Source organism: Ursus maritimus, unplaced genomic scaffold, assembly GCF_017311325.1.
Source record: "Ursus maritimus isolate PB19 unplaced genomic scaffold, ASM1731132v1 scaffold_18, whole genome shotgun sequence".
Classification (NCBI taxonomy): domain Eukaryota; kingdom Metazoa; phylum Chordata; class Mammalia; order Carnivora; family Ursidae; genus Ursus; species Ursus maritimus.
This window is the reverse complement of record NW_024424230.1, coordinates 22,665,460-22,672,959: the sequence shown is the minus strand read 5'-3', so window position 1 is coordinate 22,672,959 and position 7,500 is coordinate 22,665,460. Positions and strand designations below refer to the sequence as shown.

The 7,500-nt window shown below is 44.0% G+C and overlaps 1 non-coding gene across 1 annotated transcript; it reads left to right on the top strand.

Annotated features, from left to right (window-relative positions):
* Positions 1–3,784: 3,784 nt before the first annotated feature.
* LOC121103298 lies at positions 3,785–3,887 on the top strand. The gene has a single exon (XR_005835455.1). It is a non-coding gene; the product is annotated as a U6 spliceosomal RNA (small nuclear RNA).
* The last annotated feature ends 3,613 nt before the right edge of the window (positions 3,888–7,500 follow it).

Here is a 7,500-nt window from a genome sequence, read left to right as displayed (position 1 = left end):
TTTGCCCTGTCCTGCCATCTCCTCTGTGGGCTGTGCTTTCTCGATGGCGCTTCTCCCCTAGCGCTCTTGGAGCCCAGATGCGGTTCACCCAGCCCACCTCCTTTACTGTCCTCACACAGCCGTGTCAGTTGAGGACAAGTGGAAAAAGGCAAAATCCAACTCTCTCTCAAATCTCCATCCTTCCTGCTCCTGCAGTGGTAGAGTTGAGACATCACCCTTTTCAGAGATGTCCAGCCTGAGAAATTATTAAAAATCTCCTTAACCGAGCCGATCTTTTTCTTTCCTGCTCCCCCCATACACACCTGTTGTATCATATGATACCTGACGGGCGTGCCCCCATGTGTGTGTGGCAACAGACACACTCTGAAACTGTGGCTTCTCCATCGTGGCATCCCTGCACAGAAGCACCCAGTTGGGAGTTGGCTAACCACTTGCCTATCTCTCTTTCTGACCCCTCGCCTCTGAATCTGGGAGCCGGAGAGATCGTGTGGAGTGTAGCTCTCAGTGGGCTCTAGAGAGGATCTGGCTCACCCTCCTTTTTCTAGATGAGGAAAGCCATGGCCGAAGGTCATTGCTTGAGATCCCATATTCACAAGTGGCAACTACACGACAAGATCCCAGATCCCTTTCATCCTAAGCTGGCAGCCTTTTCATTATATCCCTATGCTTCCTGGAGTGATTTTCTTGACCCCAGAGACTTCTAGGATGCTGTGCAGGTTTTCTGTATAGCTTTGTCCAAGTGCCATCTCTTTCCCAACACTTTTATAGATGGACCCAGCGAGAAGAGATTCCTTCATCCTCTAATCTCCCTTAGCACGTTTTAAACCATGCAAAGCATTTGTAGTCTGTAGAGCTGCCACCCATGTGGGTTAATTGTATACATGTTTCAGCCTCCTGACTGGACCACAAGAGCTGCTTGAAGTCAGGGATTGTACCTTTGTCATTTTTGTTTGTCCCATAATGCTGGTGCTTGGCAATGGTGGGCACTCAATAAATGTACGTGCCATGAGTGAACGAGAGAATGAGTGAATGAGCAATGAGCCCATTGGACTAGCCCCTTTGTTCCCTCCTGGAGTGGGGTGCCGTAAATCAAAGTGTGATGAATCTCTGGGGACTGGGAGCTTTGTGAGTTATGGGGGAGTCTCCCCGTCTCCCCGACTGAGTGGGCAGTGATAACATTAAAACTGCAGCCTTGGAGTAGCTAGCAGTGATTTAGGAAGTACATTCCTATGGGCTCTTCATAAATAAATCAATTAAATTGCCGCCGCAAGCTAGTCGGGCAGGTCTGCCCCTCACAGAGCAGGTGCATGGTGTCCCCCCGGCTAGGCTCTCAACTGCTGCTGAAAATTGCTCCAGCGTCTGGGTTTCTGCACAGCGCGGGGCTTCTGGTCATCAGCGTCTGCCTCTTTGAGGACTTTCCTCACCGACAAGGAGAGGGCAGAACAGCTCATTGTTTAGTCACTGTCGTTACATCAACCTGGGGCAGCTGCCCCACCTTCAGGCTTTCCCCACATGGGGCTGACTTTTTATTTGCATGGATGTTTTTACTTGGTAAGTTTCCTTATGGGGGATTCACTAGCTATGGAGCTCAAAGTCCTGTTTCAATAAAGAACTGTGGGAAGCTCTGCTGATCAGAAAAATGCTCTGAATTCTGGTCCATCTCAAAAAATAAGTGGATTTTGGAAACGATGAAGTGATTCCATGCATTGTCCTCTCTATTAAAATTGTTTTGCTTCTTTATCTTAGTCCCAAAGCCGGGGTCTCAGGATTTAGAAGGTAGCAATTAATTTAGTTGAAATGCTAATTTACATTTCTGACTTAATAGGAGGTGAGGAGTGGAGATTCTCCAAGTTCCTTCTTTTCCTCACAATGTATTCAGCAACAAATACCTACTGAGAACCAAACACGTGTCAAAAACCGTGAGAGGATTTGGAGAGACAAAAATGAAGTAGTCTTTGCTTTCAAGGCTTTTATATTTTGATAGGGTTGCAAATATATACATTGATGAGAATATAAAGGAGCAGCCTGGTAATGGAAACTGGGTGAAGAGCTCTGGGAATAGGAATGAGACAGAAGAGTGTTGGCTTGGGCAAGGGTCTCTAAATAGGGGCTTAAGCGATGAGTGGGGTTTCACCAGAGGAGGGGAGGTACTCTAGATAGTGGGAGCAGCATAGAGAAAGGACTTGGAGCACTTAAGGCGTTTAAAGGACTGATCATTCAGTCATCTATTCACCCGCAGGTGATTATGGACCAATCCATGTGGTGGCCTCTGTGTCACTCAGGTGCTCGTGGAGCTGCCTCAGGCAGGGTCTCTGTCTGCCAGGAGCTCAAGGTTCGCATGGAGGGTGGGGTTCCTGCAGGAGAGTTGGGGGCCGAGGCTGGGAGGTTGGGCTGGGAGACCCTCAGAAGCTCCGGTGCTGGGCAGAGGAGTTTGGACTCTGGCCAGCAGTGCTGGTGCGGATGGTGTCTAAACCTTCAGTCTATGACTGAAGGACATTTAGGGTATTTCCTTTTTGTTTTGTTTTGTTGTTTTTGTTTTTGATTTTGTTTACTTTTACAAATATTACTGCAGTGAACAACTTTGTAATACATACATCATTTCAAGCATGTGAGAGCATGCATGTAGGATCAGTTCCTAAGATGGAATCACTGGATCAAAGGGTGTGTGCATTCGGTAAATTTTGTCAAATTCCCTTCTTTAGAGGCTTATCGGTGTTCACTCCCAGCAGCAGTAAATGAGATGCGCTTCCCTGCCTACTCTGCGCACGTGCGTGCACACACACACACACACACACACGCACACATGCGCACGTGCACGCATACGCTGTCACAAGAACAGTCTTTCATTCCGCTCCCCAGCAATTGTCACTCTTGCGGAGGCACAGATGGCCAAGCTCCAGCACTCTCCAAAGGTACAAAGGCATGAGTTTGAGATGGATGAAATTCTCTCCTGGACAAATCCAAGATTACCTTCTATGTTTTACCTCAGTTCAGATTTCTGTCCCGTGGGTACGCAGAGTGAAGCATTATGGGAAAAAGTGGTTGGCCTCCAGGCTGTTAGATTCAAAGTTTGGGAGTGACCCCATATGTAACTACTAAATGGGACTCATAATAACTCATGGTGGATGGATCGTTGATGTAGTCTTAAACTCTCCTTGATTTTTTTTTTCATATTTTTAGCTTGTGCCACTTCCTGAGGAAATGACTGCTCTAAGTCTCATTTGTCCTCAGCTTTTAATCTTGGAGTGTGCAGGCCTGTTTAATCTGTCTACCTCATCAATAACAGTTGATAGATCTAGTCCTTTACATGGGATGATAAAAAGTTGGTAGCATATGATTACTTGGACATGGGACAAGAACTTCAAGCTTAAATCTGTCTCTTTCAGCCCCTCCCCATAAGTGGAAGATGGAGGCAGAAGTTGTGCTATCCCATGCACGTGAAATAAGAGAGAACTGAAGTTGGCCACCTATCTCAGTTGTCCTCTCCGTCCTCTCTCTGACGACATGAGGATAAGCAGTGACAGCAGAATGCCCACGTTAAGAATGAAGGTGCTTGACAGAGGCTTATAAGGAGCGATCTTGCAGCTTTTAGCAGAACTATCAAGAGCAAGTTGCACAGGTCAGAGGCAGAAAACTGAATTTAGCCGTACTTTGTAGCTTCTGTATTAAACAGATACTCATTACAGGTTTTTAAAAGTCAGGTGAGCAAGCAACTTGCGTTTAATCATGACCTGCTGAGGCACTGTATTGGATAGTATGAGATAAGTAAATAAATAAAGAAATATTGCTCGTTTCGGCAGCACATATACTAAAATTGGAATGATAGAAGATTAGCATAACTCCTGCACGAGCATGACACACAAATCTGTGAAGCATTCCATATTTAAAAACGGACAATAAGTAGTCAGGGTGCCAGCTCTTTAAGAAATCAGGAAGGAGTTGGGAAGACAAACCTACATGACCGATTTAATGGCTATATGAGAGTTAATGGTATGAGGTTGCAAATACATGAAACCATTTAGTGCCAGGCCGTTGGGTCTCAGCAGCTGAGGTAGCTCTGAGCTAAGAGGATTAGAGTCCCCAACTTGAAAGCTCACCACAGCTCTAGGAAAGTTCTCGGGAAAGCTAGGGTGTATCTTGCTCGCTGATTCCTACCCATCAGGCTTTCATTCATCTGTGTTTTTGTGGAACCTCTCCCATATGCTTTGCATGCACACTTTGCTTTGGTTCTCTCTCCTTAGGGGCCTTCAGGATCCTTCCCCTCTTTTCTCTACACCTTGGGAATTCACTCAGGACAACACCACATTCCATTCTTTCTAGGGCTCTGTGGCTTATGGCTTTCCCTGTCCATCACAGCAACCTGATCCTCGGCCCCATATTCCCCCTACTAGAGGGTAAGTAAATGCCTTCAGTCCTCAAAAAGTTAAACATAGAGTTCCCATATGGCTCAGCAATCCCACTCTTAGGAATATACCCTAAAGAGTTGAAAACAGGGATTCAAACAGATACTTGCAAATAAATGCTTATAGCGGCACCAGTAACAATGTTTAGAAGGTAGAACAACCCAAATGTCTATCGACGGATGACCCATGGTTAAACAAATTTGGCAGAGCCATACAATGGAATGTTATTCAGCCATAAACAGGAGTGAAGTACCGATAGACACTACCTGGAGGAACCTTGAAAACAATATGCTAAGGGAAAGAAGCCAGATCCAGAAGGTCACATATCATATGATTCCATTTATATGAAATGTCCAGAATAGGTAGATCTGTAGAGACAGCAAGTAGATTGGTGGTACCAAGGATCAGAGGAGTGGTAAATGGAGAGAAGCTGCTTAATGTGCATGGAGTTTTATTTTGAAGTGATACAAATATTTTGGAACTAGATAAAGGTGGTAGTTGCAGAACATTGCAAATGTACTAAATACTGCTGAATTGTCCACTTTAAAAGAGTCAATTTTATGTTACGTGCATTTTTCTTCAATTAAAAAAAACCTCCAAAACAAAAAAGGTAACTCCTTCAGGAAACATGCAGTTGGGAGCGAGCAGTTTAAACACTCTTCTTCCTAATATAATTGATTTGGGGGTAGGAGGATGTGGGTCATTGAAGAAATAAAGCCTTAATGCAGAGGGGTGATTTTTAGGGTGTAGTTTAGGCAATGACAGTAATCCATCCGATTGATACAGAGATTTATAGATTAGAAAGTGCCTTAGGTCCAACATCTTATATACTCCTTATAACCTTTCCTGCATTGTTCGTCCTCATCTTATCAGTCAAAAAAGGTCGTGGTTCATACTTCCTGTCACCTGAAATAATGTTACCACACCTTGTGTTTGAATCCGATCCATTCATGAAGGACCAGATCAAATGCCATCCTTGAAGCCTCCTCTGGAAATATAAGCACATTCTGGTTGCTCCAGACCACTTTAGGGTTTAAGATAAGCTCTGATTATGAGCCAAGGTAATTAATGTCAACTTGGGCTGAGATGACACATATTTCGATGTCTAGACGCTTCATGTGAACAACTTAATGATTGAACATATTGACATTAGGAATAATTTGAAGGTGCGATGGATGAAGTGGGGGAGCAGATCATATGATTAGTCAGAAATGGGTAGGTCAAGGGGAGCTTTTTAAGTGGTTCGTTAGTACAGCCTCTTAGGCCAGGGACTCCCTAGTATAATTGTCATATCCGATGCCTTCCATGGCACTTGATGTATAGTAGGACATTTATTTATTTATGTATGTATGTATGTATGTATGTATGTATGTATATTATGTTAGTCACCATACAGTACATCATTAGTTTTTGATGTAAAGTTCCATGATTCATTGTTTGCATATAACACTCAGTGCTCCATGCAATACGTGCCCTCCTTAATACCTATCACCGGGCTAGCTCATCCCCCCCACCCCCTCCCCTCTAAAACTCTCAGTTTGTTTCCTGGAGTCCATAGTCTCTCATGGTTCATCTACCCGTCTGTTCCCCCTCCCCCTTCATTTTTCCCTTCCTTCTCCTAATGTCCTCTCTGCTATTCCTTATGTTCCACAAATAAGTGAAACCATATGATAATTGTCTTTCTCTGCTTGACTTATTTCACTTAGCATAATCTCCTCCAGTTCCATCCATGTTGATGCAAATGTTGGGTAATCATTCTTTCTGAAGGCTGAGTAATATTCCATAGAAGGAGCTGAGATGCCTTTCAACAGATGAACAGATAAAGAAGATGTGGTCCATATATATAGTAGGCCATTTAAAAATGTTGACTTAGTTCTTTTGTTCATTCATTTATCCATTTCCTTTTGGGGAGAGGATGGTCCTCAGAATATAAACTGCCTGAAGATAAGAACCCTATTTCTCTCATTCCCCAGTGCCTTGCAGAGTGCCTGGTATAATTGGTTCTCCATAAATGTTTGTTGATTGAGTGACTGAACTGAGTAGAGAGAATGTGAAACTTGGAATCTGGCAGTCCTGTGCTTCCATCCCAACTCTGGTACTCACTAGCTGTGTTGTCCTATAAATAAGGGAGAAGGATAAACCCAACTTGCAGTTTAGTACTGGATACATTTAATAAATGGTAGGTGTTATTTATCCATCAAATAATCATCAAACCTGAACAATGTACAAAGAACAACAAAAGCAGCTTTCTTTGGCAACCTAAAATCATCCATTCTTGTGCTTTGATCATGCGAACCTGGCTGAGTATTCATTTATTCATTCATTCCACAACTATTTACTGAGCTCTTACTATGTGTCGGGTCCTGTTCTAGGAACAATGGGAAGCCACAAACAGGAGTAACATGCTTAGACAAATGTGTTACAAGGATTCCTCCTTTTTGTAGGTAAAGAATGACTTAGAGGCTGACAAGATGGAATAAGGAAGCACAGAGAATGTGTATCGCACTTGTCTTTATGGAGAGGAAGGCAACTTAATCTAGAGGGGAGGCAGTGAGGCTGGTAAAGCGATCTGGACTGTATTTTGGAGACTGAGCAAAAAGGACTTGATGATGGGTTGGATACTGGGGGGTGGGGGGAGGAACAAAGGGGGGTTAGGTTTATGCCTCAAGTCACTGGCTGAGTGGAGCTGCTGTTTCCTGAGACAGTAGACAGTTCTGAAGAGATTTGGAAGGGAATTTTGACAATCATGATTTAGCGAGGATACTTTCGAGGTGCCTATTGGATATTGACTCGGGGCTCAGTAGAGAGATTGAAGCTATATCTATTGAAAATGTGGCATAGAAGTTACTTAAAGCCGTGAGAATAGATGAGATCCTTTTAAAAGGGACAGAAGAGGAGAAGCCTTGGGAATGAGCTATGAGAGGCTCCTTCGTTTAGAGCTTGGGTAGGGAAGTGGCCCAGCATGTGGGCTCGCAGAATTTAAGGGACAAAAGAGTTTCTGGGAGGAGGAGTGTCCATCCATATCAACAGCTGTTGAGAGAACTGAGCAAGATGAGGACAGAGAAGGGACATTGAAACTGGCATCTTGGAGGTCATC